The sequence below is a fragment of the Hemibagrus wyckioides genome, linkage group LG04, assembly GCF_019097595.1.
Source record: "Hemibagrus wyckioides isolate EC202008001 linkage group LG04, SWU_Hwy_1.0, whole genome shotgun sequence".
Classification (NCBI taxonomy): Eukaryota; Metazoa; Chordata; class Actinopteri; order Siluriformes; family Bagridae; genus Hemibagrus; species Hemibagrus wyckioides.
This window is the reverse complement of record NC_080713.1, coordinates 30,252,210-30,276,198: the sequence shown is the minus strand read 5'-3', so window position 1 is coordinate 30,276,198 and position 23,989 is coordinate 30,252,210. Positions and strand designations below refer to the sequence as shown.

Sequence of the window (23,989 nt, the reverse complement as noted above, 5' to 3'; positions counted from 1 at the left end):
CCAACACCTTCACAGGAGAGACATTTCCAGCAGATATATAAATAAAGAAGATAAAATAATGACCAGCATGCACGGACCTAAAAGCCACAATCACTCCAATACTGCGACTAGGAAAATGACCTCAGATCTTTTAGACAAACATAAAGTTCAACCAAATGTTGATTATCGCACAATTTCTCTAACATTTCACTGAAAGTATAGTTTAACCAAACACGTCCGTCACAGGACTTTAAATGTTCATGTTATATTTTATAGAATATAAGCAGAACACTTTCCAGTTCAGTCATGTCACCATGTACATGCAACTCATCCCACAGGGAGACTAAACACGAGGCTTGGATTTTTCAAAAATGCCATGCAAAGCTAAAAATAAAAACTCTTCAGTTGTTCTATTCCGTTTCTCCAGGTCTAGCTGTTGCAGAACACAGAGCTAGCATCCGGTCAGAAAAACTGATCAAAAAATAAATTTCACTCCTCGCTCACCCCCACAAATGACCATCATACTCTGATAATACCAACCAGGGGAAATGGATATGCATTCTAAATACACACTAAACCATAATAATAATAATAATAATAATAATAATAATAATAATAATAATAATAATAATAATAATAATAATAATAAATGTTGACCTTAACTCTTTCCACGTGGTCCAGCATGAACAGACACTACACAGCCTGGTGTACTGCATTCTTCTGCTTTTGGGTTACTGGTCACTCACATACTAAGTCCACAATATCTCCACCTGCTGGGTTGTTGTGCAGTCTATATTAGAGTAAGTATACTCACAATTTTTGGAGGAGAAAAAAGCAAAAGAATTCTATACACATTATAAAACATGTTGAAAATAGCTCATTTCTGGGTAATACCAGTCTCATTGCTTCTACATGCAGTACAATAAGCACATTAATTAAGCACATACAGCTGATTGACCAACATATGCATTCTAGGGTTAATGATACCCTAGAAGTTACCTCACTGAACACATTTTTAGGTCGACTAGTATTTTTCTTCTTTGATTCAGATTTTATAATATGACTTACAATCAACCTCTGTCCTTTTTTTATGGCATTTGGCAGATGCCTTTATCCAAAGCGACTTACATTTATCTCATTTATGCAACTGAGTGATGGCCTTGCTCAAGGGCCCAGCAGAGGCAGCTTGGTGGTCCTGGGATTTAAAGCATGATAAATACATTTATATTTCAGTTTTTCACCTGAGACAACACAGGTGTTGATTTCTGTTCCACCAAAATGTAATGAGATTATATTTATTTGGAACATGATTAACATATAACTATTAACCAACTTACTACATTTCACTTAAATTTTCTGTTATATTTACAGGTAAATTATTGTCCAAGATTCATCCACAATACAAAGGTCAGTATAACATAAACATGTTTTTAAAATCCTTAGTAATACAAACCAAATACTTCTGGGTTTTTTTTTTTGTTTGTTTTTTGCAGGTTTCTTTTGAGGTATCAACAGTCAAGTCAGTTAAGCAATTAAAATTTACCTTAAATATTTGAGAAATTTTATCAGTATATCCCAAACCAGCTTCTGTACATTTTCAATATCTCCCTTATTTCACACACCCAGTTTGGGTTTGTGAAAACTATTCTAATGAGCTAATCAGTAAAACCAGTCTTTATAAAAATAGAGTTGTCCACATTGGACATGGCAGGGGTACTCAGATTCAGATTAGATGGCTCCATAATGGAACACACCTATCCCTATGTCCACATACTTTTGGCCATATTGTATATTGCCCTTATACTCAATATTGCAAAATATATCTGCAAACAACATTTTTAATATGATATTCAATATTTGGAATTAGAATGGATTCAAAGTCAAGGAGGCAACGCTACACAAGGCAGTGGAAATGTGCCCAGAGGTCACTGACTTAAATGGTTGTTGGAAAGCAATTAAAATTTGCAATAACACCTCAAAAAGGCCAGGGCCAGGTCAACATGGATGAAAGAAATTACAGAGACATCCAGAGTGCTTCTGAGAGTGTTGAGACTGGAGTCAGTGAGGAGAACTGCAGTTTATGGCATGAGAGTGTGGCAAATGTGGTCAGGGAAGAGAACTGCAGTTCAGGACATGAGAGTGTGAATAATGGGGTCAGTGAGGAAAGCTGTAGTTCAGGGCCTGAGGATATTGATGAAATCCCTCCAGTCTCACAATATTTCTGCAGGAGTGGGCTACAAAACACCTCATCACACATAATGCCATTGATGACCTCCTGAGGGGGCTTAAAAAATATGGACATCCAGAATTGCCTTCAACAGCAAGAACCTTTCTACAAACTCCTAGACACATTAAAACATGTATGAAGTCAGGGATGGAGTGTGTTCATTTTAACATAAGAGAGCACCTTAGTGAGCAGCTGCACCACTCCCCAAGGGAGATAACAGAAAAATTACCAACACTGGAGATTTCATTTAATATTGATGGTCTGCCAATTTTCAAAAGCAGCAGGGCATATCTTTGGTCCATCCTCTGTGCTATTCATCTGACACCCATTAGAGTCTTTCCTGTGACACTGACACTTGGTCCTTCCAAACCAACAAGTTTAGATTTTGTTGAGGAAGCCATAAAAGACAACCAGCAACTCCTTGACAATGGTTTGGAGGGAAAACAAATAAAGATTACATGTATCGTTTTTGACGCACTCGCAAAAGCAATGGTAAAAAAGATGAAGCAGTAATCAGGATATTATGGGTGTGATAAATGCACTCAGAGGGGCATGTGAGTTTCTGGGAGAGATGAAATCGTGAGACCGTGCTGAAATGGAAAGACGTCAGGATGATGAGGTCATTCCAGTGTCTCCATTTTTAAGGCTGCCATTGGACATGATTGACCAATTTCCAATAGACTACATGCACCAAGCCTGCCTGGGGGTTACAAAAAATGATCACAGAGTGGATTAGAGGTGACCGGAATGTGCGAATGTCTGCTGGACAAATTGATGAAGTGTCCCAAAGGCTGCTGTCATACAGGAAGAGCATTCCAAGCAGTTTTGCAAGAAAACCATGGCGTCTAGAAGACATAGATAGGTGGAAGGCAACTGAACTGAGGCAGTTTGCTGTGTACACTGGCAAGATTGCATTAAAGGGAATTCTAGCTGATCAACTGTACGACCATTTCATGATATTCAGTGTTGCCTTGGGCCTTCTTCTTTCACCTAACTTGGCAGTGGAATACAACAGCTATAGCTCTGAGCTGATGACTTATTTTGTTGCAAAAACAAAAGAGCTATTTGGAGACCATTTCATGGTGTACATCATCCATTCAGTGGTACATCTACCAGCAGAGGCAATGAATTTTGGCACTCTTGATGCTTGCAGTGCTTTCCCATTTGAAAATTTTCTTGCAAAGCTCAAGCAACTCATAAGGTCAGGAAAACAGCCTCTTATTCAAGTGGCTAAGCGTTTCGTGGAGATTTCACATTGTCCACAGACGCAATCTGTGATAGTCACAAAGTCCAAAATCACAAGACCAAACAATGCCTTTATTCTTGGAGAAGGAAAATGCTGTGAGGCCATAGAAGAGAGAGATGAGTTGGATGAGTCTGGTTCCACGAATTATTGGCTGTTTTAAAGTTCATTCAAGACAATCAGTAATGAAACTCGTCCCAGAATGGCAGCTGACAAGAACGGCCATAATGGTGGAAAAAAAACAAGAGATAATTTTTTGGGCCATCCTGCAAGCTTTAACTCGCGCTCTCTCTCTCTCTCTCACACACACACACACACACACACACATGACAAACTTCAGACAATCAAGAACTTATCATCATTGTACCAATCTCCAATGTCTCCCTCATGATAAACAGGTAGGCCAAAGCGGACAGTAATCACAACCTTTTATCATAAGAAATAAGTTGTTGAATGTATTTGTTGTATTAATTAATTAATTAATCTACTAATTTGTCTGTTTGTTTTATCTCTAAACAGATGGAGACAAAAAAATTTGCATTGGTGGAATTTGCAGATGACAATTCAGTGGAAATTATTCCCACCACTTGGTTGGAAGAAACCACTGAAGTATGCTTTTGTATTTAATAAGCTTTAAAGTAACATTAACTTACAATACTTAAATCCGATTGATATTTATAATTGGCAATTGTTTACAGGGAATGTTCTGTTACTGGACATTTTCCAAAACAAGGCAGTTGGTCTAAAATAACGCACTGCCTGACAAGCAACAGTGGAGGCGATTCCAAATAAAGAGGATTTGGCTAAAAACAGGTAATAATGATAGTAATTCAGGTCTCAGTGTGTTGTCTGTTATTTATAAAGACAATGTTAATACGTTTTCTGGTTACTGCTAAAATGACATAATTATATTAATATTTTACAATGACCTATTTTTTTTTCAGACTCATATACCAAAGCTGTCCAGAAATGCTGTCATGTTGCTGAGACCTCAAACACTGAAAGTGAGGACACAACAAATAAAAAAAGGGCACACAAAAAGCCAAGTAGATTTCAGTCTGACACTGAAATCTCCTCAGAGGGTAAGTTTTGGTCTTTTTTCACAGGTAGGCACTAAAGGTGATTGTAGAAACCTGGCACCTCTGGTCTCTACCATCAACCACAGCTCAGTATACACTGTATGTAAAAGTCTACATATTTCTCAGCCTGAAAGCATGACAAGACTGCAACATAAAGAATTATTGTAAATGCTGTAGGAAATTCTTTTAAATTAAAGTTTTTCTCAGTTGCTAAGGTGCATGTTTTAAACTTTTGTTTTACTCAGTGCTTTTGATGTTTATGATCTCTGAACACACACACACACACACACACACACACACACCTCACACTTATCTAGCAAAAGCAAACACTTCACATCTCTTCATAAACCATCAAATGATCAGCCACATTCACTCCAACTACACATGGATGTGACAAATGCAAAACATTACTATCTTGTGTCTTTTGCATGTTTAGTGTACAGTGGAGGGCACAGCAGTTTGTCTTAGCTCTCACACATACATATATGTGCACAAATACTGTATAAACTGTATGCATATTCACTACACATGTACACTATATACAGAAGGCTGGGGAATTTATTTTTCAGAACATTATTTTAATTGTATTCAACTTCAGAATGAACAGTAACAGGGTAGGTTTACTTACCTATTCTCATTTCAAAATGTCTGGATGGCACTGGTTACAGTTTATTGGCTCAAGTTAGGTTGGATCCTGTTCCCAGCCTCCCTAAAACCAAACCAAACCGTGGTTGACCACATGTTAAAACCAAGTGTGGAAAACAAACCCCTGTGCATTCTGCCTGTCTTATATTCTGTGTTTTGATCATATCATTAGGAAAAAGTGTGAAGAGTTTTGATTTGTTGTGTGTAAACAATGGCATCTGTGTTGTAGCTATGTTTAAGTTGCTGCTCATGTTTTGCAGCATGAGTGCATCACAGTGTGAAATGTGTTTTGATGAGTGAGAGTGTGTTTAGCATTTTGCAGAAAGAGTGGATGAGATTTGCATATGTTGTCTAACTACTAGAACTTGTTTAAGGTTTTGCCAAAACAGTGATTGACTCGACAAATGGGTTTAGGAGACTGAGCGTTTAGTTCAGAGAATGGGGTTTAGTGTTTTAGCAACTGAGTAAAAAACGGTAAGAAAACCAGTCTGCATTATACACAGCAAGATAATAGTGGACAGGAAAGGGAAAATAATGACTAATGAGTATTAAGTAATATTTTTAACAAAGTCAGAATAGTGTACTTTACATCACTAACTCCATTCTATTTAGAAAACAATAAAAAAGAGATTTGCTCTCAAACCTGGGAAAAGATTTTTTTTTATTCCATTTTTTCATGACATGCTGGATAGATATTACATTATATATTAGTTAGGTAATGTCATGTCCTTCCATTATTATATTTCATTCTTTAGTAATTTAACACAATAATAAAACTATTAGGTATACTACCAGGAATTACAAAGAATGACCAGCTATGTTATAAATGTTCAGTTTAAAGATTTGCACTAAAAAATACCATTTGCAAAATTGTACCAAAATGGTTCGACAATTAATGACTGTAAACAAAATTCCAATTGAAGACCAAGTCTTAAAAACACTTAAAGAAATTTATACAGTTAATTACAGTATTTTCTATGTTGTGGAATTTTGAAGAAAATAGCACAGTAAAAGGTTCACAAGGTTCACAGGCATCATCGGGCATCAAGGCCATGCATAATCATATAAGCTCTAAAATGCAAAGTAAACTAATAGATGCTTTTTCCTATTTCTATTGTATTTTTATATCAGCCTTTCCCCAAAACATATCCTCAAGACAAAGGTTATTAGATATATATAAAGGTTATATATATATATATAATTCAGATATCATTCAAAAATTCAGAATTGATTTAAAGCAATAAGCAATATATTTTTATATTTCTCTCTCTCCCATAGACCAACAGGAACAGGAAATGCCTAGATCTCCTGATTTATTATGTAGGTGAATGAAAAAAAATTAAGTTAATAAGGATTTTTAATGTTTATTTATACCTACATCTGTATATCTTTTTTTTTTGCAGCAGCAGCAGAGGAGTCATTATTAGAATCTTCAGTGACAAATGTGTCACCCCCCCCATCAATGTCTGTAACATAGTGTCATTGTTATGTTCAATAAAATGTATGTAATATTTTGAAACATAAGTATTTTGATTTTTATCCACAGCAGTGTTGGATGTTCCTCTTGAATGAACTGCAGGCACAGACCTCATCAGAGGAAGCCACCAAGAGTAAGCTACAACAGCAGCTCTTTGACACAATGACACATACATGTTTAAGGAACTGAATCCATGTTTAATTTGTTTCTATCGGCTATCGCACAAAGGGTTTGCAAAAGCTGCAAGAGCTTATTGAGACCCAGCAAGACATCCTCTGTATGCAGCACAGAATACTGGCTGCTGTGGCTGTGCCAGGTGGAGAGGCAGAGGAGGAAATTTTAGAAAAGGGACCATGTCCAAACTCCTGAAGAGTTTCAGCAATTTGACCAAAAATTAGAACTGAAGGAGAAAAGGAGAGAGATGGTAATAAATATAGTTCTAAATTATTTTTACACATTTTACACATTTATTTACACGCACACACATAATTTATATTGTTCATTACTTACTGCACTACCTCTACCTGTCATCTGCTGCTATAGTTATATTTATGTTTATTCTATTTGCACTACCTCAACCGCTGCTGTTGTATTTTTGCACAATATTTTTGCACAATATTTTTTTTACATCATTTCACTTTATCTTATTTTATTTCACTTATATTCCATTACACATGTTCTTTTCTTTCTTTTCGGCGCTAAGTGTCCTGTGTTCTTTTGTGTTGTCTTTCTTGTATTTATTGTCTTTTGCACTGTCTTGTCTATGCTCTGTTTGCACCTAGCTGCACACTGTGCACTTTACGTGGCTAAGACAAACTTCTGTCCTAGCTCTGTGGTGTTGTTTGTTGTTTTGTGTTGAACTTGTTGTTGTATGTTTATGTAGCACCAGGTCCTGGAGAAATGGTGTTTCATTTCACTATGTACTGCGTCAGCTATATGTGGTTGAAATGACAATAAAGCTTCTTGAATCTTGAATCTTATTAAAGCTTTTAGTAATTATTTACCATTGCATTGCATTTCCAGACACTTTTATCCAAAGCAGATAATTTTATCCAGAAACAAATAAAATGCTCACATCAGAATACACACATATGTACACACACCTGTGATACTAATTACAGGACACAATTTAGTTTAACATGTCCCTGTGGTCAAGTTATTTTCTAGGGGTACCATCATTTTTGCCCAGACCAATTTCATTAGTTCATTTTTAATGCTTCTGCTGAACCACAATTCAAAAACAATGATTTAATTTTTCATTTGATTTTCATTTGTTCATTTTCAGTACATTTTTATGTATTATTACTTTTGTCAGTTTCAAGTTATTTCAGTGACCATTGTGGGTGTTTCTGTCTTTAATGGAAGGGTACCAACAATTTTGTCCACGTGCACATGTTTGTTTATTTATTTATTTATTTATTTATTTATTTATTTATTTATTTATTTATTTATTTATTTAACATGTTTTCAGATGAACTACCTACGCTCCCTTGGTGGAGCAAATCCAGAGGTGGCTGTACACAAAATGTTGGGTAACGTGGCCACAAATGAAGTGTTGAGTGCATACAGCCTGAAAGGGAGAAAAAATAAACTTGCCTTCCAAGACCTCAGGATTTGCCCTATTGTGATCGGTGAGCTTAAATTACATTGCTATATTAAAAATGGTGATATAAAAGATAACTGTGTTGTATATTACATTGTAGAATAAAATTTATTGAGTTTTTATGTTCTGAACAACTGATTAATTCGGTAGCTCAAATCTAACTCAAATTCTTTAACCTAAATTTATATACAATGTACAAGTTACAATGCAGAGAATAACAGTGATTATTTCATTCTATTTTCAGGAATTTCAAGACACTAAAGGCGACTGAGGTGGAAGATTTAATTTCATTGGCCCTGAAATTTGCACCACATAGGAATTTAAAGTGGTAACCACATTGTATTAGAACATTTTTAACTGTGTATCAACTATAAGTACCTGATGTAGGAGTGTCTGTATCTTACATTCCCTTTTCCACAGCGACACCTAGGGGTAAATAAATGCTGAAAGATACTATATTAAGCTGTACTGTTACATTTGGCACTCTATTACGGTGAATATTTTGAACAAATATGACGTTATTATTATTATTATTATTATTATTATTATTATTATTATTATTATTATTATTAAGGCTAAAACTACAAAAATATCTTCACATAATTAGCAATCAATAGATCTACATTTAACATTCAGTTACTGTTTTTGCATGTCGCATGACATTTTGATATTTTACAACCACACATAGTTCATAAACAAGTTGAACAGATGAACTAAATGATTTGTTAATTTACATCTAAGAGCAGTGATAAATGTCCTTAATTATCTAAATAAATGATAATTAAATGAATTAAAATAATTGATTGTTAAATTACTAAATTAAAGGAAGATCATTGTGTTTAGGGATAAAAACATATTGTCTCATTGTATACCAGCAGGTTTTAAAGAAAGACGAGAGTTTTTAATGTTTTCCACTTCCTTGGAATAATTTAACAAGATGAATTTTAGAAGATATTTTTAAGATGATGTAGATTTCATGCGGCTGTGCTTCATGATAAAAAAGGCTTATATAATAGACATTTATTTATTGAATTGTTCATCTAAATCTTATCTAATGTCCACGTGACTTATTTCTTATTTCTTTGTTACATTTGCAGATGACGGTGCTCGAAGACATTTAACTCATTATATAGTTACAAATGTTTTTATTCTTATAAATTCTTATTATTGTAATATACATATATATATAAATATGAAATGGATTCTGGGGATAATCAGAATCTTCAGAAGGGTTTTATTATGATGATGATGATGATGATTATTATTATTATTATTATTATTATTATTATTATTATTATTATTATTATTATTATTATTAATGTAAGAACTGTAGGCAATTAATCGATTTTTTCTTCAGTATTTATGTTAGTGTGTTTTATCGGCTCTGTCCCAATCCGCACTGCGCACTACACCCCTCCCCCTCCCTCCCCCCACAGGCAGCAGTGTGACCCTACATGAAGTGTTATCTCTTATTGACACACTGCGGGGAGCGCGAGACCACGCCCAAAGGTTTTCCCGCCGCTTGCGCGCGCCCGGTGTATTTTCACCTCAGCCTTTAGCATCGTTAGCATCTTCCACGGATCTTCATCTCATCCGCTATTGTAGAGATTTTATTCTGATTTAATTTAGAGAAATAGTGGTAAAGTGAGAAATTCGAGCTGCAGTAAGAAAAAGAATGAGAAAACAGTGATCATTACTGCAGTTCAACAGACAGCATTAAAAATAGAGACGTTTTATATATATATATATATATATATTACTAAATTAATTTCTCTTTCTCTTTTTTTACATCAATTGTGGAAACTACTGAGTGTTTCTCTACATTCATTTTTAATGTATTGAGAAGTGAAGTGTGGAATTTTTCTCCCCTCAGCTGTAACTATAAATTAAGTAGATAACATTTATTATCTGAATGACTACAGAGTTAAAGAACTACACAATATGAGCATATTGAGGACAGTAAAGTTATCCTGTAGCTGCTGGATCATTAAATGTTAACGCTACTGCATTTAACCTAGTTAAGATCATTGACTAAATCATTGTGCTAATTTATTTCAGTTCAGTGTATTTATATAGCGGTTTTAACAATGAGCATTGTCTCAAAGCAGCTTTACAGAAGTATAGAAACACAGAAAAAATGATAAAGTTTAAAGTTACTACTTTATTTTATGATTTTATTAATGATTAATTTAATTAGTAATGAATACCTTTTTTTTTATTTGCCCCCTAATCATGTAGTGCAGAGACAGGATCGAGGCTGACTGGATTTACATTTACAGCATTTAGCAGAAGATCTTATCCAGATTGAGGTACGAAAGAGTTTCATCTTTATTCAGGTACAACATTACATTTCACATCCATCTCATTTAAAATGACAAAAGCAAGTAGTGTTTCTCAAGATCACCAAACAGCCACTATGGTAGCGCTCACCTGTCCTGTTTGGTGCTGTTCCCAAACCAGGCTGTGATGCTTCCTGTTAGGATGCTCTCAGTAGGGCAGATGTAGAAAGTCCATAACACCTGAGAGGGCAGTTTAAAGTCCTTTAAGCATCTGAGGTGGTTGAGAAACTGGTCTTCTTCACCATGGTGTTGATGTGACAGAACCATAACAGGTCCTGCATGATGTAAACACTTAGAAACTGGAACTGTCCACTCTTCCCACTAGGCTCCTGGTGATCATAAGTGGCTGGTAGTTCCTCTCCTGCTTCGTGCTGAAGTCCACAATCATCTCCATTGTCTTGCTGACATTCAAGAGAAAATTGCTCCCCTGGCACTTCCGGGCTATTAATCCCCTCTAGGTTGGCAGCTCATTGTTGTTTTGTCAGAAAGATTTATGATGGAGGTGGAGTTGGAAGTGACCATGCAATCATATGTGTACAGTGAGTACAGCAGGGGGCTCAGGACATAATCCTGGGGGTCTCCAGTGCTGAGGGTGAGGGAGGATGAGATGTTTGTCCACTAGTACTGTTTGTGGTCTGTCTGTTGTGGAAAATAGTTTTGTCTGATACTATAACGCTCTATTTAATACTTGATTAACACCTCGCTATTATCTGACTCCAACTCCACATTGACCCGACAGCTCAGTTTGAGCAAGACTCTAACTAAAGAAGATGAATCTTGCAGACTGGATGAATGCAGATACACGATTTTATTTGCAATCAGCGCTGGTTACAAGAATTGAGTTGCTCACGAGTGAACATCCCAACATCCTCTGAAATAATCATCACAAAACATAGTCTTTTATTCTTTTCTCTTATCTTTTCATAATATTCAAACCAAACCCTCTTTACTGAGAAAGTCCCACCTATTTTCTTTTTGGAATATCAGGGTCTTTTTGGACACCATTATCTTTTACTTTTTAATTTTTTCATGTTCCATTATGATTAGTTTTTCGTGGTTAGTTATATAAATTAATGGGCGTTTTTGCCCCTTATCAATGGGACTTTTCCAGCTTGCTTTCATCAGCCAGTTCATTTTGACCTCCGAGGACAGCATGGGTGAGTTTCAGGGCCACTGCTCTGTCTTTGATTGCTTAATTTTAATTTATTACTCTATTTTCTTTTACTTTTTCACTAGCCTGCAGTTTTAATTGCGTTTTCTTTGACGCACTAACAGCTCCTTCAACTCCTGACTCCCTACGCCATGCTGTGCATGTACTTTGAGCCCAGCTTTCTTCTTCTCAAGGTACCAATTCGCCTATAGCTGGGCACGATGACCCTGGGCACAACTCCAACTCTGGCCATACCAGGGTTGAAACTACTATTAAAGTTTCATCTACTGCCGACAAAGCCTGCCAAACTGATTTAACCCCCACCGTTGCTCACTCTACACAGGCCGTGCAATCTCAGTACAGAGTACCACAGAGTACCGCGCACCTAAACTTCTCGACCTTCATGTCGTGTTAAACCCTATATTGTCAAACCTGTACAGCCTGGTGAATAAATGGTGCCTGACAACTCAATCATGCTGTCATCTGATTCTTATTATTTTATACAAACACAAACAAGAATGTATTCAAATACACCATGAACACTCTAAAACATTCAAATACACTTTAAACACTTTAAGCCTTTCAAAAATTACTCCCACACTGTCTGTCAGGTAGTTGGAGACCCAGTACTTAGAGGTCAGTATGGCAGGAATTATGCCAAATGCTGAGCTGTAGTCTACAAACTGCATTTTAACATAATTCCCCTTTCTGCTATCCAGGTGGTTTAGGGCTGTATGATGGAGGTGTGCAGTGGCATGCTTAGTAGAGCAAACTGTAGTGGGTCAAGGGTGTTGGGGTAATGAAGAAGGGATGAATTTTCTGAGCAGTCTTTTGAAGGATTTAATCGCAGTGGAGGTAAAGGCTAGTGGGCGATAGTCATTGAGGCAGGTGGGTTGAGGTTTCTTCAGAACAGGAACTATGGTGGACTGTTTGAAGTATGTGGGGATTACAGACTGCTCCACCATGTTCCTGGTGGTGAGCCCTTTGTTTATACACATCTAGGCATAAGGAAGATGGTGACATGGTCGGATTTTTCAAATGGTGGATGTGATTGTGCCTTGTAGCTGTCCTTAAACTAAGTGTAGTAGTGGTACAGTGTCCTCTCGCCTCTGGTGATGTGCTGGTAAAGCAAAACATTTGAAACCAAAACCAAAACTCTTAGTCAAACTAGAACAGGCAAGGATCATACACAGCAATATCAATCGAGCGGTAATCATTAAAGGCTTGGTACGTCATGAGGGAACGATACTTCACGTGTAACAAATGGAGCACGGCACTTATATGTCCGAGCAGACACCGGAAGTGTAGTTCGTGGGTGCTAGTACTCGGGAGAGGGCTCCCTCTGGTGTTCTGGATAACAGCGTGCTGTTACAAGCTGTGAGGTAGCAACCTCTCACTGTACATCATTTTAGTAGATTAAATATTTGTTGTGGCCCAGCAACAGTAAAATGTTTCAATATGCTGGTGTAAATAAATGTAATTTTTCTCTAATTTTATTTTTATTATTTAACATTATCAAGTCCATAACTGGCTATTCAGCAAGTCAAAATCTATCTTAAATTCTGAAAACATGCCAAGATTAAATGATGTTTTCAGGCAGAATGGTGCAGTTACATTGAATTAAAAATCATCTCATTTTTAGGTAAGTTATAAATGTTATTTTTCAAATCAAAACATAAAATTAATATCACAAGTTAAAAATATTTAGTTTTTACTTTCTAATACATGAGTATTATAAGGTAAAACATGAGTAATGAGTAACATTTGGACACATGTACTTGTATTTTTTAGGTATAAGTTCTCAGCACTCTCTTTAGCCATATAAAAATATGACATTTTCCCTGCTGACACTTGTTTCATTGTGCACTGTTAGCATGCAAACATGGGGTATTATTATGCTGAGGTCACAGAGCAGTAAACAGGACTAACACTAGCTATAGAGAAGATATTGAAAATGTTACTGTTAAAGTCAAAATGTTAAAGCATGCAATAATGTACTATGAATCAGTGAAGTTGAGTTCATTGTGGATTTATAATCAGTAATGAAGTACTGAAAGTAATCATTAAACACACACACACACACACACACACACACACACTGGAAAGTTGGCTAATCACAGGCCTCCTTTATTTCTGGCTTGCAAATTTCTCAGTGTCCTTTTGGTTAAAGTCAGTCATCCCAGTCACCATGCAGTGGTGGTAAAAACGATTCTTTTTAAAGACTCGGGTTTTGTTGACTCATTCACTGAAATGAATCGAGTCAGTAATTCCTTTTGAGTCAGTGACTTTTTTATAGCCCTCGTTTCCTGTACAAACTCTAATCATGGTGGGAAATGGTGGATTTTTTTTCACCCTATAGTAAATGAATGGTGGGATTAATGTCGGTGATTATAAGTTATAATAATTTAATGAGTATAGTTATGTACTGTTATATTATGGTGTGTATGTAATAGTAATTGCAAGTTTTTCATGTTCATGTTCGTTCATGTTTGCCTCAGGGTTCAATGTGCACTTGTTCTGCCACTGACAGGTACGATAAACATGTCCCCGTGTAAATTAAAAACACTTACCCTACCAGGGCAATAAAAATTCATTTTAAAGTGCCACACACACACACACACACACACAAACTTTAACACAAATATAAAAATGAAAAACATGCAAGTCAGTTTTGTTAAGCAAAAATTAAATATGTTTAATGTAAAAGTATCCAAGTGGAATAGAAATAAATATCTTAAATTAGGAATAAAACAACCAAACTGAACAAAAATGCAAAATGTGCGAAAAGTATAACTATATACATAAAGTGCTTTGCCTATTCAATTCAGTTTATTTTGTATAGCGCCTTTTACAATGAACATTGTCTCAAAGCAGATTTACAAAAGAAGAGAACAGAGAAAAAGGAGGGGAAAATGAAAAATAATAATAAAAAATAAAAAATAACTAATTAACTAGAAATAAGAATAAATTATTAAATTCTATAATTAGACTATTTTATCCCTAATGAGCAAGCCTGTGGCGACGGCGACGGTGGCAAGGAAAAACTCCCTGGGATGGAAAGGAAGAAACCTTGAGAGGAACCAGGCTCAGAAGGGAACCCATCCTCATTTGGGTGACACTAAAGAGTAAATAATGTAACTGTAGCTGATTAATGTCCTTTCTACAACAGCAATGACCATGAGGAACTATTAGGTCATTGTAGTTTCTAAGGTCATTATAAACACTAGTTCTTTCCAATCACGGGCTGACAGATGAAATGGCATATCTGTGATGGTGTGAAAGTCCACAAGTGTCTCTGTCCATGGCTGTCTCCTGGTCCACAAAGATCCATCCACAGCACCAGTGGGCACCATCAAGCGGCGAGACTCCAACCAGGGGTAGGGCAGTGGTCACACTGGAAACTGGCAAACACTGGGAGCTCAGGAGTGGGGTGTATAGCTCGACAGAGAAGGTAGAGAGAGAAAGAGAAAGATATTAAGTTTCTGATCATGTGATGCTTAAAGACAGTGTAGAATTAAGTGTAAAGTGCAGGCAGGGACTCCGGCAAGACTAGCTATGACAGCATAACTAAAAGGGAGAGCCAGAAGGTCACAGACATGAAGGCTTCCCGGGACATAAAGCATCCAACCACTTCACAGTCAGCAAACCTGAGCGACTTGAGAGGGTGGTAAGATGACAGCATCCAAACATCCCAGTCACCAAACACTCTATGACCATGAACCTTCCAGATCTGCTCCTTTACCCAAGAAAACTATACATTAAAAGTTTGACTAAACAAATATGTCTTCAGCCTAGACTTAAACATTGAGACTGTGTCTGAATCCCGAACACTAATTGGAAGGCTGTTCCATAACTTTGGGGCTTTGAAAGAGAAAGCTCTGCCCCCTGCTGTAGCCTTTGCTACTTGAGGTACTACCAAGTAACCAGCACCCTTTGATCGGAGTAGGCGTGGCGGATCATAAAAGACTAAAAGATCGCTCAGGTACTGTGGCGCGAGACCATTTAGTGCTTTACAGGTCAGTAACAGGATTTTATAATCAATGTGAAATTTGACTGGGAAGCAATGTAGTGTGGCTAAAATAGGAGTGATGTGTTCATATCTTCTGGTTCTAGTTAGGACTCTAGCTGCTGCATTCTGGACTAACTGGAGCTTGTGTATGCTCCTACTGGAACATCCAGACAGTAAGACATTACAATAATCCAACCTAGAGGTAACAAAAGCATGAACTAATTTTTCTGCATCATGACGCGACAACATATTTCTTATCTTAGCAATATTCCTAAGATGGAAGAAGGCTACCCGAGTGATATTATCTACATGAGCTTCAAATGAAAGACCAGAGTCAATAATCACACCAAGATCTTTTATTGCTGGACAAGATGAAACCAGAAGACCATCCACCATTACTCTGTAATCAGAAAGCTCACTTCTAACTGCCTGTGGTCCTAGTACAAGCACCTCTGTCTTGTCCGAATGAAGCAGGAGGAAGTTAGTGGCCATTCAATGTCTAATGTCCTTTACACATTCTTCTATCTTAATAAGCTGGTGTCTCTCATCTGATTTAGCTGAAACATATAGCTGTGTGTCATCTGCATAACAGTGGAAGCTAATACCATGTTTACGAATAATTGCACCAAGAGGTAACATATATAGGGAGAAAAGCAGTGGGCCTAAGACAGAACCTTGTGGAACACCGAACATAACCTTGGTATGCATGGAGAAGTCACCGTCTAGATCTACAAACTGATAACGGTCAGTCAAATAAGACCTGAGCCAGGAGAGGGCTGTTCCTTTAACACCAACAACATGTTCTAGTCTATCAAGTAGAACAGTGTGGTCAATGGTGTCAAAAGCTGCACTAAGATCGAGTAACACCAGTAGGGAGACACAACCCTGATCAGAAGCCAGTAATAGGTCATTTACCACTTTAACCAGTGCTGTCTCTGTGCTATGATGAGGTCTAAATCCTGACTGATACATTTCATAAATGTTATTTCTATGCAGGTCTGAACAGAACTGCTGTGCTACAGCCTTTTCTAGGATCTTGGAGATAAAGGGCAGGTTTGATATTGGTCTATAGTTAGACAGCTGACAGGGGTCAAGGTCCGGTTTTTTAATCAAGGGTTTGATAACTGCTAGCTTAAAAGATTTAGGCACATAATCAGTGCTTAGAGAAGAATTCATTACTTTTAGAAGGGGTTCAGTAGCTACTGGTAATATCTGTTTAAGGAAAGATGTGGGTAAAGGATCTAGGATGCAGGTAGAAGATTTTGAAGAAGAAATTAGTGAAATCAGATCAGGCTCTTGAAGTGGAGTGAAGCACTCTAAGCTCTGATCAGAAATAGCTATATTATCTAAAGGATTATCTATCAAATAATATGGTTTTAAATTAATAGTCTGAATTTTTTGCCCGATATTGTCAATTTTTTCATTGAAAAAATTCATGAAGTCATTGCTGCTAAATGTAGATGGTGTGCACTTTTCTACAGTGGTTTTATTCCTGGTTAGTTTTGCTACAGTGCTAAATAAAAATTTTGGATTGTTTTTGTTATCTTCGATTAGGGCAGAGAGATACGCTGATCTAGCAGCACTAAGAGAATTTTTGTATCTCAGAAGGCTTTCCTTCCACGCAATCTGGAATACTGCTAATTTAGTTTGACGCCATTTACGCTCTAGTTTCCTAGCTGATTGTTTTAAAGCTCGTGTGTGGTCGTTGTACCAGGGTGCTAGTTTCTTGTCTCTAATTTTTTTCTTTTTAAGTGGAGCTACAGTGTCTAGGGTGTCCCGAAATAATGACTCCAAGTAATCAGTCACCTGGTCAAGTTCTGTGGGGTCAGAAGGTGAACCAATCATGTGTGATAATTCTGGGAGACAGTAAATCTCTCTGCGGTAGCAGACGTAAATATACGCTTCATACGGTAATGCGCCAAGTTGCGCATCTCATGACTAAGACGCATTCTAAATGAAACTAGGTAATGATCTGAGATAGCTTCCGACTGTGGAAGAGTGACTATGTTTTCTATATTTAATCCGAATGTAAAAATGAGATCCAGAGTGTGACCTCCATTATGAGTGGGTCCTATTACATTTTGATTAACACCTAATGAATCTAAGATGGACACACCTGCTGCTCTCAGAGGGTCTTCTGGCTTATCAAAATGAATGTTGAAGTCACCTACTATTAATGCTTTGTCTAAAGAAACAACAAGGTTTGAAGTAAAATCTCCAAATTCACTGAGGAATTCAGAGTATGGCCCTGGGGGTCTGTAAATAACAATTAGTGGAATTGACTCTGTGAACTTATTATCTGTAGTTGCATACGTTAGGTTAGTATAAAGAACTTTGAATGTGTTGAACTGATGTCTGGGTTTTTGTGTGGCGCTTAGCTTATTATCATGAATAACTCCAACACCTCCTCCCCTGCCTGTTAGACGCGGTTGATGTATATAGCTATAGCCAGGCAGACAAGCTTCATTTAATGCTACGTACTCGTTTTGTTTAATCCATGTTTCTTTTAAAAAAAGAACGCTGAACTCCTGATCAGTAATCAGTTCATTAATTATAAGTGCTTTAGTTGACAGAGATCTTATATTTAACAGTCCTAGCTTCAGATCAAAGGTGCTGGCTGTGCATTCACTATCATCTAGTTTTATGTTAATCAGGTTACTAAAACAAATTTTCTGATTGTTAAAACATTTTCATTTGGTTCGGGGAACAGACACAGTCTCAATGTTATGAACCCTGAGTGACGACTCTTTGCAGCCAGCAGACAGTCGGATTAGCCTGCTTGTCTGCTCCCTGGCCCTGGATTGTCACCGATTAACTAGATCTGCTCTAAGACTATGTGCTATGCTGCGAGAAATGAGAGCAGCACCGTCCCGAGTGAGATGGACACCGTCCCGTCCTAACAGGCCAGCCTTGCCCTTAAAAGAGCTCCAATTGTCGATGAAGCCCACATTGTTTTCGGAGCACCACCTGGACATCCAGCAACCTGCTGTAAGCTACATCGCCACGCCGCATTGGGATGGGGCCAGAGCATACTACGGCATTGGACATCACCTTCGCTAATTTACACACCTCTACCACATTACTCTTAGTAACCTCAGACTGACGAAGGCGCATATCATTAGCTCCTACATGGAAAACTATCTTGGAGAACCTGTGCTTGTCTAGGACCCTAAGATTACCTGCAATGTCCGGCGCCCTGGCTCCCGGAATACACCTAACCTGTGCTGCTGGAGCCCCTAAAGGCCTAGCTAATTTCACATGCCTTAAAATTGAGTCTCCTATAACCAGAGCTCTTTCAGGTTTCTCAGCAGGTTCTTCACTGAGGAGAGCAAACCTGTTGGTCATGTGAAGCGGAGAGGAGTGGTGCTCCCATGGGCAAGCCTCAGCGTTAGCCTTGGCTGCGCGACTATGCCGCCAAGTCGTCACCCATTCGCCCCGCTGTGAGGGCTCTAATGCCGGAGTTGGGGGATTACTAACCTCACCTAAGGCATCCAGACTTCCTCCTACAGACACTACACTGCTCTCACCATTGCTAACCCTCTCTAGAGTCTGGATGCGCACCACTAAAGCTAATATCTTCTCCGTCAGAGAGCTAACTAGCGTACACTTATCACAGGTAAAATTAACACTAATGATGGAGGAAGAATTACTGAACATCCTGCAGCTCAAACACTGAACAAGCTGAAAGTTAGCCATAATGAATGATCACGTACCTTTGAGTGAATCTATCCTCCGACTGCTGTGTAAAAACCGGGGGGGAGGCTTCACCCGATAGAAAAACAAAAGAACAATTAACTGCGATATGCAAGTAAAGATTTAGCAAACGAACCCTGGCAGAGTAAGAAATTTAGGTGAAAGAGAAAAAGAAACAGACCATATAAAACTTCGAATGAAAAACGCCAACACAGGCAAGAACTCATGGTAAGCGCTTCAAACACAGGAAGTGACGTCCAAATCTCCAGCACTGACTGTAACTTGGCATTTAAGAATGTCAGGTCATGCATTTTGGATGTGCTGAGACTAAACTATCAGTCTATAACCTGACTCCATGAGTCCACTGAGAATCAGCTGAATCAGTCTATAACCCAACTCTGTGAGTCCACTGAGAATCAGCTGAATCAGTCTATAACCCAACTCCGTGAGTCCGCTGAGAATCAGCTGAATCAGTCTATAACCCGACTCTGTGAGTCCACTGAGAATCAGCTGAATCAGTCTATAACCCGACTCCGTGAGTCCACTGAGAATCAGCTGAATCAGTCTATAACCTGACTCCATCAGTCCGCTGAGAATCAGCTGAATCAGTCTATAACCCAACTCCGTGAGTCCGCTGAGAATCAGCTGAATCAGTCTATAACCCGACTTTGTGAGTCCACTGAGAATCAGCTGAATCAGTCTATAACCCGACTCCATGAGTCCACTGAGAATCAGCTGAATCAGTCTATAACCCAACTCTGTGAGTCCGCTGAGAATCAGCTGAATCAGTCTATAACCCGACTCCGTGAGTTCACTGAGAATCAGCTGAATCAGTCTATAACCCTACTCCGTGAGTCCACTGAGAATCAGCTGAATCAGTCTATAACCCGACTCCATGAGTCCGCTGAGAATCAGCTGAATCAGTCTATAACCCGACTCCGCGAGTCCGCTGAGAATCAGCTGGATCAGTCTATAACCCGACTCCGTGAGTCCACTGAGAATCAGCTGAATCAGTCTATAACCCGACTCCATCAGTCCGCTGAGAATCAGCTGAATCAGTCTATAACCCGACTCCGTGAGTCCCCTGAGAATCAGCTGAATCAGTCTATAACCCGACTCCATCAGTCCGCTGAGAATCAGCTGAATCAGTCTATAACCCGACTCCATGAGACCACTGAGAATTCAGTTGAATCAGTCTATAACCCAACTCTGTGAGTCCGCTGAGAATCAGCTGAATCAGTCTATAACCCGACTCCATCAGTCCGCTGAGAATCAGTTGAATCAGTCTATAACCCGACTCCGTGAGTCCCTGAAAATCAGCTGAATCAGTCTATAACCCAACTCTGTGAGTCCGCTGAGAATCAGCTGAATCAGTCTATAACCCGACTCCGTGAGTCCACTGAGAATCAGCTGAATCAGTCCTACATACGTACCTACATACATACTCGTTTGTCCGGCGCCCTGCACACACACACACACACACACACAAATGAACAAACTACAGTTTTGATTTTTTTGTTAAATAAATGATAAATAACATGAACAGTGTAATAGTATAACTAAATGATTTTATTTTGTAATTAAAATATATAATTATTGTTAACGTGTTAAAGGTGTGTGGGGTGTATATACAGTATGTGCTGGGAAGTGCCGGTGTTCTAGGTAGTGCAGGTGCATGGGGAGTGCAGGTGTGTTAGGTAGTGCAGGTGCATGAGAAGTGCAGGTGTGTTAGGTAGTGCAGGTGCATGGGGAGTGCAGGTGCATGAGAAGTGCAGGTGTGTTAGGTAGTGCAGGTGCATGAGAAGTGCAGGTGTGTTAGGTAGTGCAGGTGCATGGGGAGTGCAGGTGTGTTAGGTAGTGCAGGTGCATGAGAAGTGCAGGTGTGTTAGGTAGTGCAGGTGCATGAGAAGTGCAGGTGTGTTAGGTAGTGCAGGTGCATGGGGAGTGCAGGTGTTCATGAGAAATGCAGGTGTGTTAGGTAGTGCAGGTGCATGGGGAGTGCAGGTGTTTTGGTAGTGCATATGCAGAGAGGGTGCAGGTATGCTGGGGAGTACAGGAGTGCTGGAAGTATAATTTTATCATTTTTTTTGATTGTTTGGCTTCCTGTAGTTGTGTCTTGCTACATACACAGAATTAAACCCCACAGCAAAAATGTCAGACCTCATTTCCTCTTTCTCAACTGGATGTTTTTTTTTTTTTGGGAAGGTTAATAAAATAACAAAATAAGAAATAACATTTAGGTTAGTGATACTCATATCAATAGTTATTTATCTTAATAGACAACTAATTTGTCAAATATAGTATTTTTATTATTTATTACTTCTCATCTCAGTGTTCTCATACAGATATTATATTTGTGTCAAATGTATCATTTATTGTATTTCTCATGATATTAATGTCAAGAATAGCTGGACAGTTCCCTGCCAGGCCTGGAGAGGGTGCTGACAAGAGAATCTTGGAAGCCTGCTTCTTCATATGTATTTTGTGTCATGCCTTTCCTATTGTTCTCCTTCCTGTTGTATCACCTGTTCCTCATTTACCTTAATGTCTAGTTCAGGGGTGCCCAAACTTTTTCCTATGAACGGCCAAAAATCAAACTTGACTGAGGGCCGAGGGCCAAAGGTAAATGTTGCATCATATACCAATCTGTATTACATTAAAGTTGCCATGTGTTACCCTCATTTATTTCAGAATATTTAAAAATACATAGAAAACAACTTTAATCTGATTAACCAGAGCAGTTTTATTTGTAAAGTTCTGTAGTTCAATGAACTTATTACAATAAAAATAAACAATCCCTGAATTGTTCAGTGATCAATACAGTTCAATGCTGAATGCACTAGTCAAGCTGTAAGCAATAATAAAACCATGTGGTTGCAATGTCAGTGACCTCTAATGAGAGATATGAAGCTGGTCCTTATTTTTCAAAAGTTTTTCCAGATTGGGCTGTAGCTGACTTACAGACAAAGACAAGATATTATGTAGGTGAGAGTCAGTTAGTTTGCTTCTCAGTTTACACTTGTTCAAGTTCATCAGACTGAAAGTCTGCTCACAGAGGTAGGTACTGCCAAACAGAGACAGCATCACTTGTGCCTGTTTGCACATCTTTGGGTACCTGTTTCTTATAACACATTTGTAGAAGTCTGTCAAGGGAAGGGATCTGAACTTGTGTTTCAGTTCTGAATCACACTGAAGCTCAATTAGTTCCATCTGAAGATCATCACTGACTGTATCCACATTGATGGTGAAGGGTTGAGCAAAGAACTCAAAGTCCAAAGTGTTGTGTTTGAAGTCCTCAAAGTGACTGTCAAACTCCTGGATAAGGTTGCTGAGAACAGCATCATACTCATGGACCTTCTCTTTCACTATGCCTACCTCTTCAAGACAGGGAAAATGGGCTAAATTCCCTGCATGTGGGGTGAGAAACAGAGAAAGATTGACAAAAGAAGGAAATTATTAATTCATGACTATTTATGAAACTTTAAAGCAAATTTTATCAGCTTGATGTACAACAAAAATACCAATGCTGACATGACTGAATATAAATGCAAACTCATATATGTACACATATAATTCTAAATACAATTAATAATAATTATAACTTCATATAAAATATTCTGAATATTATAACTGTGAATGTTACTGTTACCTGCTGAGAGATGTCTTCTGATCAGCAGTAGTTTTTGTTTGAAGGCTCTGACATGATCAAAAAGCTGGGTGATAATCTGGTCCTTTCCCTGGAGCTGAACATTCAAAACATTGAGCAGCTCTGTGACATCCACAAGGAAAGCCAGGTCAGAGAGCCATTTCTTATCAGTGGGTACTTGAATATTACTATTCTTGCCTTCCTGAAAAAGACTGATCTCCTCACGCAGCTCAAAAAATCTCCTGAGAACTTTTCCTCGGCTGAGCCATCTGACCTCCTGGTGGTACAACACAACACCATATTGCGCATCCATCTCATCCATCAGTGCCTTGAACTGTCGGTGAGAAAGTGCATTGGAGCGTATATTGTTGACAATTTTGATGATGTCACGCATCACATCCACAAGCCCGACAGATTTGGCACATAGCTGTTCTTGATGTAAAATGCAGTGGTACTTAACAACTTTTCCTCCACATTCACTGACTTTCTGAGACACCAAAGTAGCAAGGCCAGATTTCCTCCCTACCATTGCCGGCGCTCCATCAGTTGTAATGCCAGCCATCTTCTCCCACATTAATTCATCTTTTTTCAACACTCTCTCAACAGCAAGAAAAAGGTCTTCTCCTTTAGTAGTACCAAAAAGGGTCTCAATGCCAGCCAGCTCTTGTGTCACTTCAAAATTTTCATTTACTCCACACAAAAATACTAACAGCTGTGCGGAATCGGATATGTCGGTGCTCTCGTCGCAGTCTATTGAATAGGCAGAGAATGCACTTGCCTTTGTCTTGATTTGCTCGCCGATGTCTTGAGCCATGTCCTCTATGCGTCGGGTAACAGTGTTTCTTGACAGGCTGATTTGTGAGAACATTCGTACCTGAGAAGGACACATTGCTTCTGCA

At 38.3% G+C, this 23,989-nt stretch overlaps 1 protein-coding gene and 1 long non-coding RNA gene across 2 annotated transcripts in view; both read left to right on the top strand.

Moving 5' to 3' along the window:
- Positions 1-23,989, top strand: part of LOC131351769 (uncharacterized) — a 277,436-nt gene that overhangs the window by 195,294 nt on the left and 58,153 nt on the right. The gene's annotated exons all lie outside the window — the stretch shown is intronic.
- On the top strand, positions 2,812-4,525 carry LOC131351786 (uncharacterized). Its single transcript, XR_009204435.1, has 3 exons — positions 2,812-4,058; positions 4,148-4,262; positions 4,394-4,525. It is a non-coding gene; the product is annotated as an uncharacterized LOC131351786 (long non-coding RNA).